The sequence below is a fragment of the Stegostoma tigrinum genome, chromosome 2 (assembly GCF_030684315.1).
Source record: "Stegostoma tigrinum isolate sSteTig4 chromosome 2, sSteTig4.hap1, whole genome shotgun sequence".
NCBI lineage: Eukaryota > Metazoa > Chordata > Chondrichthyes > Orectolobiformes > Stegostomatidae > Stegostoma > Stegostoma tigrinum.
The window spans coordinates 119490941-119504316 of NC_081355.1; the positions used below are offsets into that span (position 1 = coordinate 119490941).

The 13376-nt window shown below is 40.2% G+C and overlaps 1 protein-coding gene across 1 annotated transcript in view; it reads left to right on the forward strand.

The window, feature by feature from the left end:
* The window catches only part of msrb2 (methionine sulfoxide reductase B2), a 46799-nt gene that overhangs the window by 14257 nt on the left and 19166 nt on the right, over window positions 1-13376 (forward strand). The gene's annotated exons all lie outside the window — the stretch shown is intronic.

Consider the following 13376-nt stretch of genomic DNA (forward strand, 5'->3'; position numbering starts at 1 on the left):
ACCTATATTCTCCCAGTTCCATCTTATTCTCAAGTAGTTCCCAAGGTTTTTCACTCTATTATGAAACCATTTCATTCCAAACAATACTCAGTCTTGTGTGAACGTCCTCCTGATATTTGACCTACATTTAATTTGAACTGTGTGCTGCTTTAATAATTTAGTAAAAATTTTCACAGCCAGCAAGTGAAAGAGGCTTATAAAACGGACAGCATTTGAATCCAGTCCCAAGTGGGAAAAGGCTCTCTCCTTTGTCCTCTGATCCACTTATTTCTTTCCACATCTTAATGACTCACCGATCAATCCTATTCTTTCTGTCACTGATGATTTACTTTGTGTTCATCAATCTCCTCCAAATCAGAAACCCTCTATGCGAGCAGTGTCTACCAGTTCCCATGTTGCCTTCAACTCCATGTTAAAGCTTCACAAATCAAATTTCCACCCTTCCACATTCAAAATTTAGCACTCACATCAATCTTCTGTGATCTCGATACATTATTCAGTACTTTCATAGATTCATAGAGTCATACAGCATGGAAACAGACCCTTCGGTCCAACTCGTCCAGGTTTCCCAAAATAAACTAGTTCCATTTACCTGCGTTTGGTCTGTATACCTCTAAACATTTTGTATTCATGTACCTGTCCAAAGGTCTTCTAAATGTTGTAATCGTACCAGCCTCTGCCACTTCCTCTGACAGTTCATGCCATATACGCACCACCCTGCGTGTGAAAATGTTGCTCCTCAGGTCCCTTTTAAATCTTTCCCTCTCACCTTAAACCTGTGCCCTCTAGTTTTGGACTCGCCTACCCTGGGGAAAAGACCTTGGCTATTCACTTAATCTATGCCATCATGATTTAATAAACTTCGAAAAGATCACTACTCAACCTCCAATGCTCCAGGAAAGATAGTCCCAGCCTGTCCTTATCACTGAAGCCCTCCAGTCCCAATAACATCCTTGTAAATCTTACCTGCACCCTTTCCAGTTTAATAACATCCTTCCTGTGGCAGGGCAACCAGAATTGTGCAGGCTACTCCAAAAACAGCCTCACCAATATCCTGTATAGCTGCAATGTAAAGTCCCAAATCCTTTACTCAATGCTGTGACCTATGAAAGCAAACATGCCAAATGCCTTCTTCGCTATCCCGTCTACTTGTGATGCCACTTGCAAAGAACTGTGCACATGGGCCTCTTGGTCTCTCTGTTTGACAATACTCCCCAGGGCCCTAGCATTAACTGTGTAAGCCCTGCCCTGTTTGTCTTACCAAAATGTAACACCTCACATTTTTCTAAATTGAACTCCATCTACCACTCCTTGGCCCTTTGGTTCAGTTGATCAAGATCCCATTGTACTCATTTTAAATAACCTTTCCCACTGTCCACTGTACCACCAATTTTGGTGTCATCCACACACTCACCAACCATGCCTTCTATATTCTCATCCAAATTGTTAAATAAATGACCAACAACAGTGGACCCAGCATTGATCACAGTGGAACGTTGCTGGTCACAGGCTTCCAATGCTAAAAACAACATCTAGATTACTGTATACAGTTTTGGTCTTGGTCTCCTTGTTTAAGAACAGACATAACTGTATTAAAAGCAGTTCAGAGAAGGTTCACTTGACCAATTCCAGGGAGGGTAGGTTTATCTGCTGAGGAAAGGTTGGACATGTTGGGCCTGTATTTATTGAAGTTTAGAAAATTGAAAGGCAATCTTCTTGAAACATATAAGGTGCTGGGAAGACTTGACAGGTTGGTTGCTGATAGGATGTTTCATCTTATGGGAGAGACAAAAACAAGGAAGTAGTACAAAAATTCAGGGGTGGCCCATTTAAAAGAGATGGTTTTCTCTCAGAGGGTCATGAACCTGTGGAGTTCTCTCCCCAGAGAAAGGTGGGCAGGGTCATTTAAATAGTTTTAAGGCATAGGTCAGTAGATTCTTGACCAATAATGGAGTCAATGAATTTAGGAAAGAGGCAGGGAAGTAGAGTTGAGGCCACAATCAGGTCAGTAATGGTCTCAAGTAACTCAAAAGCATCCATGAGGGACCAGAAGGCTTACTCCTGTTCCTGATTCACATTCTCATACGTCTGCAAAATCCGACTCATTTTATCTAGGCACAGCAGCTATGCAACACATTACAAAAGGGAGCCTAAGAATCACCTAAGAATCCCAAACACAAGCTCCTATTGCTAACTCTTTTTTACTGTCTATTCCTTGACGCAGTTCCAAACAAAGTGATCTATAGCTTTAGAATAAGAAACTTTAAGACTTAATGTATTGCAGTAATGGGGAGCACCATTTAGTGGCAACTTCTTTCATAAAACCTGACGGAAAAAATGACAATTACGAGGCAGAGGTCAAAAGAAATCTGAATATATATGCCACTTTATTGCATCAAGGCACCTCAAAGAACTTCACAAAATAAGTTACATTGGAGAAATGAGGTCTTACTAAGAGGAAAGGGACAAAAATGGACATGGCTAAAAGATCTTAATACAAATCTATTAAGTTCGATATGTATCTTGACAGAAGTTGGCTGTGTTAAATTAGGAAGATTTGTAGAAGAAAGGGAAAGGAGCATCTAAGAAGGACAGTTCACACAGAGTCCAGGACTGTCACATTAAATGAACAACAATTTATATTTATATAGCACCTTTAGTACAACGAAACAGCTCAAAGTGTTTCAGCAAAGCATTACAGAACAAAATCTGACATAAAGCAACATGGAATACAACAGACTTCATTGTTCCATACACTCGAGTGACTGCAGTGACAAGTTTGTAAGGTTGCTGCTTTGGCACCATCATAGGTACTAGTTACAAAGTTTTAAAAAGTATTCAAATTACTCAAAGTCCAGAATAAGAATAAAAAGTATCTTTAAAAAGTACATGAAATATGGTGCTTTTCGGTGAGTCCATGCCTGCCGGGCTTCAGAACAATACCCCTCGCTGCCTCCACATGCCAGACTTCGGCCAGTAATTCGCTCCTAGGCCTCGTCTCGCAGGCCAGCCCAGGCTCAGACTGCCTTCTGCTCTGGGCTCTAGCCTGCGGCCTGCCCCTGGAACTCATCTTTCAGGCTGACCAGGGCTCAGACTGCCTCCCGCTCCAGGTTCCAGCCCACGTCTCAGCTTCAGGACTTGTCTACCAGGCTGACTAGGGCTCAGGCTGCCTCCCGCTCTAGGCTCTGGTCCATGACTCACCTCCATGATCCATTTCCCAGGCCAGCCTGGGCTTGGACTGCCTCCGTTCTGGGCTCCAGCCCACAGCCCACCATCGAGACACATCTCCCAGATTGGCCTAGACTCAGACTGACTCGCCTCCTGCTCTGACATGGTCTCCAACTTGTGTCCTGCCCAGCTGAACTTTGACACGCCTTTGTTCTCCCTTCGCCCTGGGTAAGTTTAAGAAATTAAAAGTTTGGAGTGGGCGGGAAGAAAAACTGCAGAAAAAAGAAGGAAAAAGGAAAGAAATAGGAAAAGGACCTGGCAAAGCAGAGGAGCTCTGGCTGGAGCATCCTACTCTGTCACCATCTTGGACCACATAAGAAAATACTCAGTTAGATGAGCAAAAACTTAATCAAATGGGTGAGTTTTAAGAAGTCTTGAAAGAGGTGGAGGAAGTTCAAGGAAGGAATTCAAAACCTTGAGGCCTAACAACTGAAGTCTGATAGAGGGATTATGATTAGGAGTTAACCAAACATAAGTTAGATGCAAGTTTCAAATCAAATGTGGTGGTGGATACTGGATAAAAGTTCCTCTCAACAATGGTTGTGTGAGAATTGGAGTGCTTCAACTCTTGCATACATTCTGAGATGAGGTTCAGTGTGTTTTGATGAAAACTGCTGTGCTTGCCACAAATAATCTGATAGCTAATGCTAATCACATTCACATCGAATTTTCATCCAATTTGCCTTGGATGATTCTATGATTTGGCAGGAGTATCTATCGAGAGTTTATGTGTATGCGATGAATTTTCAACATGTTCACCCTAGACCAAGCCCTCTGTTGTTATGTATGGTAAACATTCCTGGCTTTCTATCAATTAATACAATCCTGGATGACACACTCTCAGCTCTGTTATTCCTATCCCATGCCTGCAACCGCATTCCTCAAACTATTAAATGTACCATGAGTATACTGTTAACAAACAGAAATATCTAGAATATTCTTCTTTCACGCTCAGTAGTGTCTATTATCACGTATTCAGAGCTTCTGTCAGCCACCAGTACATTAGCAGTAGTTGCAGAAAGTTTGCCATTTTGAATTCTGAAATGTTGGTTAGATAATTCTCTCAATTATTTACATGCTCTGCTAACCACCAAAACAGATACAGTGACAGCAAGCAAATTACAAATACTTAGCTTTGATGTCTGTTTCATATGTCATCTGTTATTGTGGCATTTATAAAGATAATTTGTGTATTGACACAATTTGGCCTGTTCTGTACTGTACTGTTCTATGTTCTATAGGGTGCATACATGAGGATCAATGGTCAGCACAACATTGTGGGCTGAAGGGCCTGTTCTGTGCTGTACTGTTCTATGTTCTAATTAAATTGATTGGTGGTCATTTAGCAATATCATTAAGGAATAAATTCAGTGATGTGTAGGAAGGGGTGGAAAAAAATTAATGATCAAAGATTCCAGTGTAATGATTCAAGCCTCTATGTCCAATGATGTGTTGACGGGACAGACCTTTTTATGGAAGGATCCTGTTTGACACATGCATATTTCATTAACTGTGTCAGAAGACAGCTGGCTGAACTACGCTGACTGATAGCTTTGGTGCAATCAAAGATGCAATTAATTCACATTCAGTGACAGTTCTTCAGATAGCTCAGATTGAACACCACTGCATTCCTGACCTTTGATTCAATGCCTTTCCAGTCCTCTGGGGGTTTTGAATTGTACACTTCTTCAGCTTTCAAGTCTTACCTGACATTAGCTACATTCCATGCAATGGAGTCCCAAGATGTTCCCTGTAATAGAATTGTAGCTAAACCTTTCAAAAAGTGCAGTAACAGATTCAGTTAATACCCTAACAAAGAATAAAGATTTATGATGAAGGAATTGGCTTGGTATTAACATGTGAGGCATGATCCTGTTATGGAGTAAAGAATGCAGAATTAGCACTGAGTAATGCACATAAATTTCAAAATAGGTACTCACTGACATCCTGTTCTTTCCCATAGTTGAGATGTTAGCTGTCAACCACAGGGACCAACTCTTGACCAACTCAGGACACTTTGCCAGGGGGTCGTGGGGAGGTGGAGTTTGCATGTGACACTATTTAATGACTGATGATTGCATTCCCTTAAAGACCAGTAGTCTTTGTTAACTGCAGGAGCTTTGCAAATGCGTTGAACAATCAGTGCTCCTGAAGTATGAGAACAAAGTAGACAACACTTTCAAATCACAATGCACAGCTTTCCTTAGTTATAAACAGCATATAACAACATGCTCAATGAACTCAAACTGATTGAGATCAACAACTTCCACAAATTGTTTGAGGTTTTTGCTTCATATTGCTGATGAAGAGAAATTACCATATATTTTCATCACCATAGCATCTATGTCAACATCTATCTGCTGGAACCCTGCTTTATTGCACTATTGACAATGTGAGTGAAAAACAACCAGATTTGAAAAGCTCAGGGTGCTTGCCAGAAGGTATTGTGTTTGGTGAATGATGAATTCCCAATTTGTCATTGGTATTATCATTTGATAAGTTGACACATGTTAGAAATTCAATCTTGTCTTTTCCAGAGCTATCAGATGTTAATTTGCAGTAGGCTTAGTAGTTCAGCTGAATGTTCAAAAAATTCTAGCAGTTTGGTCACACAGCCATACTTAGCAGTGTAGTACTGTACACAAGTAAGGTGCATCATCCCATTTCCTTGCTCAGAGGTGTCTGTTGTAACTACAAAAGAGCATGTGATACAATTCAGAACTGTAGTAAAATGGGATCTATGAGTCAGTTAGCTCAGTTTACTGGATGGTGGCTTGGAACACAGACTGATGCCAACAGTATGTATTCAATTCCTGCACCAGCTGAGGTTACCATGAAGAACTCTTATTCTCAACCTCTTCTGTCACCTGAGGTATGGTGACCTTCAGGTTAAACTCATCTTTCTGTAATGAGAGAGCAACCCTCTGAGATTGTAGTGACTTTATGTTAGTCTTGTGAGTGTACAGCAACATGCTTCATTGAACATAACTATAAACCAAAGATGGTAAGAGGGAGCACCTTACATAGAACACTACAGACCTGAGCTTGAGTTCTAGTGCAGTCTGATGTCACTATGATATAGCCACTATAATTTTCTCCCAATTACTTATATCATTTTTTAAAAATCACTAACATTTAGCCATTTGTACTTAACACTTTTCTTCCTCCTGCCCTCACCCCTTCCAAGTTTCTTGTGTTTGAGGGACTAATCTCCATCTGTATTCTTGGTTCTTTTTTGTCATTGTTTCTTGTCAGTTTCTTGGAAGGCCAAAATGTTGGTGGAGTATAATGACAGCCGTTCTTTTGGATCTCACCCAACAGAAGACTTGAATGTAGCATCTGCGAAGAACAATCAAGTAAAATCTCATTTGAAGGTGAAGATCCCATGATCATAGCCTCTAGAAAAGGAAGACTAGGAAATGAAAATCTCACTCTGCTTTCTATGTGCTTTGTTGTTTAATCTAGTAACAATTATAATATACAAGAATTAGATTGAAAAGGATTTTGAAGATTAGGCTAGAAGTGAAGTGGAGAAGACTTATCTACAACCACGTGACAGGAATTCTTTCTGAAGGTAGTGGCATTGTCTCAACGCCTACTGCATTGCATGTAAGACTGATGAGGTACAGGCAAAGGCTTCTTATGGACCCCTTTAGAAAGTAGGACTAACCATCACAAACTTCAGAATAAACTATCCAAGCAGGACCAATAGGAAACTCTTATTTGGTACTCTGATTTGTAGCACTACTTGAAAAGCTAATCAACTTCTAACAGAGAGCCATAACTAAGAAGGAAATGAAGATTTTCGTTCTCTCTCTATCTCTCTCCCTCCAGTGTTTCTTTCTTTTGACTAGGTATTTGATTATTAAGTTCAGCAAAGCTTTCTTTATTTATTTGTTCACATTGATCCTGGAGTTCTGAACATTTCTATAGCAAAGAGGGATTTTTCTGCGTCAAAAATCTCTTCGCTGTGCCATTTGAGCCAAATCCTGAGTTGTCCAAGTGCAGATTTCTGCAAGTTTCTTGTTTTCAGGCTGTAAGGATTAATTGTGGTGTTTGACTATTAACAGCCAGACTTCTAGTTCAGTAGTCTCACTCAGATAATTAATAATTCTTAATGAGCTCTGAGCTATTTGAGCCGTTCCCATACTCCCAAAAGGCTTTCTGTGCTCAATAATCTAGTGTTGTAGGCTTTAGTTGAGAAACCACTCCAGTGCTTTCACAGTTTGTTGATGAGTTTCACATGTAGCATCCAACTGCGACATATTCAGATCCACAGTTTCTGCAAACTGAATATTAACATGATCCACTTTAGGCTGGAGGTTCTCTTTCTCTCTGCTTAGTTCCTCATTAGCTACTTGAAGTTATTGTGTTTGAACTTGGTGGACCTTTGTTGCAGATTTAAGGCTTTTTTTAACATGTCAAGTTCACGTTGATGTACATTGTGCATGTTCACAAATATTTGTTATGTATAATTGGCTTCTGCCTAAGAAGGTGCAGTGCTATCCACCCTGATTGAAGGCACAATGCCCTTGAAATTGTTTTGAAGTTCTAAGAGCTCATATCTACATGATTGAAGATCTTTTTCTGACTCAATCATTCTAATTTCAGATTTTTCATTCACTTTACTGACAGTAGAAATTTAAAAATTTTCAGTTGATTTATTCATGGTTGTAATAATACAAGGTTACTTTCTTTTGCATGCAGAGATTACAGTGTATGATACTCCAAGTCTGTCACTAATTGGCCTCGCACACTGCTGAACATCACTTCAGAAATTTTCTCCACTGGATTTGGATCACTGGACTGACTTTATATTTTGTCATCACTAGCCTTTGCTTCAGGCTTTTACTGCACATTTCCATTTCCATGGGTCTGCTCACCATTGCTACAACGTAGTAAGATCAGATATACACTCTTGTGACTGAATAGTAACTGACTTTATTGAACATAACTACATATAGGGAATGGTAAGATGGGACATTAGCTGGAGCCTTCCAGACCCAGGCTTTTGTTCCATGTGATCTGATATCACTCCAACAGTCCTCCTTCTGCACGTGCTCAGAAACTACGCAGAGTAAAACTTCGTTGATATAGTGTGGAGCTGGAGGAACACAACAGGTCAGGCAGCATCAAAGGAGTAGGAGAGTCGATATTTCAGGCCTAGACCCTGATGAAGGGTCTAGGTCCGAAACGTTGATTCTCCTACTCCTCTGATCTCTCCTGCTGTTTTTCAAAATTGCATAAACGCACACTTTTCTTGAAAGAGCAGGCCAAGCCTAAGCTTTGGTATTCAGGTCTTTGAAGTGGGATTTGAACCATAATCTTGGGAATCAGAAGGAAGATAGCTATCAACGAAACCACAGCTGATGCAGTCCAGAGTGATGGTACAGTTCGACTGTGGAAAGGTTCATGTTAAACTGGGAAGCTGACTATGTAAGCACCCAGCCCTGCCATCCAGCACACTAGATACTTGCAACTGCTTGCCCATTTCCAACATCTCTTCCCTCTTCTCCAGTTGAAACGGCTTAAAATAAAATCACAAATAACATCTAATGTAACTACCACCATGGTAAATAATCTCTCCTCAGAATTCTTGAACTAGTTGGAAAGTCACCTCCATTGGCTTCTCACCCGACTTCTTTGCAGTTTCCTTTCACATCCCTCAAGGATGTTTCCTTGATGATATCCACTTCCTATTTCTTATGTAACTACTATCCCTTAGCGACATAAAAAAACACAACTTTTTGTGCACACAAAATGTTGAACAAGGAAAAATGTCATTCATCTAGCTATGTGAAACCCAGTACTGAACAGAGTCCAAAGAAATGAAACATTACCTACCAAACCATTTAGGACTGCTGTAAAGGAGAATTTTTTCAAAAAAATTAATACCGGAAATCTGGAAATCTCTTCCTTTAAAAAGGCTCTGAGGCCAGTTTAACTGAAACTTCAAAACTGAGATTGATAGAATTATGTTATAGTATTAAGGTAACTAAGAAACTCAAGGGCAACTAGTGACAGGCAATACGTAGTCATCCAGCCAACGTTGCCCGCAGAAGACAAATGATTAAAAACAAGGCTGATTGAGTTAAGATGCTAGACACTATGAACAGCAGGTCCGAAGAGCTGAATATCATTCTGTTCCTTGCTTTGCTGTTGGTCTCAAATACAAGGTATTGATCAGTTGTTATAAATAATGAAACTTCAGTTTATTATTTGTACTGGGGTATGAAACATAGTTACGATATTTTGCTGTTAATTTTAAAAAATTATTTGAATTAGTCTGCTCTGGCTTCAAGCCTTAGCAATCTGATCAACTGAATGCTGGCAACATGCATCCTATTTTATACTTACATTTCCTGATGGCTTCTTTTTGCAAAGGTGGAAGGTTTAACAAAGGCTGTTACTTAGTTGATGGACAAAACCTAATTCTGAACACCCAGCTCCTGTTAGTAGTTACAGTGAAAAGAGAAAGGTGCAAACTGAAGGGAAACCGGAATTCGAGTTTTACAATGTCCACCTTGGCTTTACTTGAAGGCAAGAGAAGCAGGCACACAGAGTAGCTGTTGACCCAAGCTTTACCTCAAGCAGCTCTACTCTCCTAGGGAAAGGGAAGCTGTACACCACCTCCACTTTTCACCACTGCAAGAGGAAACCTTAGGCAAAAACAGCAATGGGAAGGCAATGCAAAGACACCAGGGACTTACATTCTTCTCACTCAGACCAGGAACAGAACCTCCAGAACTCAAAGTAACCTGTTGTTGATGTGGCAGTCATGGCACTGCTATGATGTTGAGTTGGAACCCTGAAATACCATAGCCAGTCTCAGTTCTTAATTCTAAAATGTTTTTTTTTAAAAAGACTGCTATAGATATTCATTCCTCCTCACCTGGGAGCTTAATAGTTTAGGGTATCCCAGCTGGAGCCATAACGAATTAGAGAACCTCACACAGGTTCTGGGTGTAACAGTGCATAACCCAGTGATCAGGAAGGCAGGCAGACAGCCTGATGTACCACTTACAGCAAGAGGGCAAGGTAACTCAATGAGAGCTGTAACAATGACTTCTAGAGTTCAAGGTGACCACTGTTAAATTTAATAGGTCTACCACTTCCATTCATTCCAGTATTGAGTACAGGCAGGTTGACTCGAGTCTAGCCAGTTGAGAATGCGCCCAACTAAAGTGCCTCCAATGCAGTTATCGCTCATCAGTTATTGGAGACAAAGGAGGATGAAGACAAATAGGAGTCACTGAAGATTCAGCAGCTTTACAGTCTGATCAAGTGGAAAAGAAGACATTAATACTTTTCTGTTGATGTTTAAAATGTACTGCAAGAAACAGTGGAAGGTAAAGTTAGTGTTTTAATGTTTGCTTTCAGAAAATTCTCTCTAGGGATGGCCTTGAGTCTTTCTCCTCTCATCCTTGTGGACAAGTAACCAGAGGCATAACATTTAAAACTGCAAGTGCAGAAATACCAAAGATACAAGGACAGCAGCAAGAACAGATTCACTACTGTTTCCCAGTTGTTGTCCAAGAAGTACTGGTAAAATGGCACCCTGGAGAGCCAATGAACTGGATACCGGATGATCTCATGAAATATGGGACAGTTGTCTGTCCTCGCCCCTGAGTCAGATGGTTATTCCAGTCCAAAGAATTAGGAACAAAATCTGGGTAATATGAAGAAAATGCTGCAGTGTCAGAAGAACTCTCTTTTTGATGAGACATTAGCCTAAGGCCTAATCTGCACTTTCAGTGAAAGCAAAAGATACCTGGAATCATTAAAAGAAAAACATGGAAATTCTCCCCAGTACAGTGTATTTCTACTTCACCCAAAAGCATAAACAAATTACCTGGTTTTTAATCACATGGATATTTCCATGTGCACATTAGCTGTCATATTTTCTGTATGACAAGAGTGAATCATACTACCAAAGTGCATTGGTCATGAATGGTTTTGCGGTGTCCTGAAGACCAGTGGATAACTGCAAATTCTACATTTTTCTTTATGAAATTATGACATTAGGCATAATGACATTATTGAATACAATTTCACTTTATCCAATTCTTCAATGTAGGTTTTGTTATGCATGTTATGATTTCTGTGTTTTCTATTCTCATTTCTTGATCCAAAAGTGTATCTATTTTCTTAGCTTTATGTTTCTTGCTGAACACTGGCACTCCATCACATGATAACTGACATTATCTAATTTAAGATGTTTATTCTACTTTCCACACCAATGTTGCCATACTGTGTGCTTGCAGCTCAATTATACGACTGGTAAGGTACAGGATGAAGCTTCCTTCTAATTTATTCAACAACCAGTGTAGCTCAAAAAGGCAGCAGTTCTGTACCATTGTAAGTTTTCCATTCCCCACACCAGCCACTCTTGTGAAATCAGAATGTAACTCACTAAAGACAGTTTACTTGTCTTTCAAGTGAGTAGAGAGAAAAGAATTTAAGTTTCTGTGATTTGGATTGGATTCAAACCCATATATCCAAGATATTGCCTAATTGTATGCACTATCCAATCTGTAGCCTGGGAACTGCTGTCAGCATAAAGCCCATGTGCAGTCTGTCATGCTCAATGTTTACTGTAAAATTTCATTAGAGCTTTTAAACATACTTTACATCACCCGTATTCTGGAGAGAAATTGCTTGTGTTGGTGAAACTCCAAAATTTTCACCTTTGTACATGACACATGAAAGCACTGATCTTGTCTGTGTGAGGATTTAAAGGGTCTTTGTAGCAGTTAACATTTGGTTGGAGATTCATGACAGCCATTGCTCCTTTGAAGCATGTGACCCTGAATTATAATCTCACAATGCCCACTATAGTAGTCAAAAGCTGCCTTATTCCATCCAAAAGGGAATCACTTGTGATGGGTAAAATAAGTCTGGAATAAACATACAAACAATATGTATCTCTATGCCTCTGCAAGCTACCAACATTTATTTTCCACATAATATTAGAAGAATTAACTACCATAATTGCAAGACACTATGCGTACTGGGGATTTGGAAATATATTACCATACCTTAATTGTTGCTGGGTGAAAATCCTGGAACTCCCTCCCTAAAAGCATCATGGGTGTACCTACATTAAATGGACTGCAGTGGTTCAAGAATGCACTCAGCTCCATCCTCTCAAGTGTAATTAGGGTTGAGGATTAACTACTGACCCAACGAAGTTCACATCCCTTTCCAAAACTTCTCGACTTCCTTTCAAACTTTGGCACAGTTAGGCACACTCATCGTCCTTCCCATTTGCCTCTTCTCCATTGTTCAGCTGTGTGAAACACAGTCCTTGTGTAATTCAATCTTATCCAACCCAACCAGTCAATTTCCTACAATGCATTCTGTTCCTGCCCTTGCGCAGTTACCCTTGGAGTTCATCAAGGAACTACCCTTGGTCGTGCTCAGTGACAACATCCAAAATCATCAACTGGAATTTAGTTTGGTGACAGGGTGACAGATGGGATTCCATCACCTTCCCTCCTCTGCCCTGATAAAATTCATGGCTGCAAAGGTCAGCCTTTCTGCTCCAGCTCCCATTGAGGCCCTAAAGTGATAATTCACATGATAGAGGAGGTGGGTACCTTATTCTGTGTCTGATTGAGGAGCATAGTATCAGGATGGTCAGGTGGAGATGTGGAGACCTTGTCCTGTTGCTGACCCTCTTCTCATGCAAACTCTCACCTATAAATTCTCACTTGCTATCTCCAACTTATGACTTGGGATCAAGCAACAATCAAAAGCCAGTAATTCTTAGCAGACTGGACTTCTGCCTCAAAGATCCATGATTCTGAGGAAGATCCAGTTCTGTTGGATTTATTGCTCATGTAGAAATCAATTCAGCAGGCATCCCCTAAGAAAGCAGATGTGGAGTACTGCCAGCTCTCCTGCCAGTGGACTGCACCTCTGGCTCATTAAATCCAGCTCATATTGTCAAATTCTGCATTATGCTAACACTTTGAGGTGTTGCCTGTGGCTCTTTGGTAGCATTCTCACTTCTGGGTCAGAAGGTTGTGAGTTCAACCAAATGGATTAGAACATTAAACTAGACTGACACATCACTATAGAACTAATGGTGTGCTACATTGTTGCAGGTATAATGTTTTAATTAAGACATTAAAATGAGGCATCAT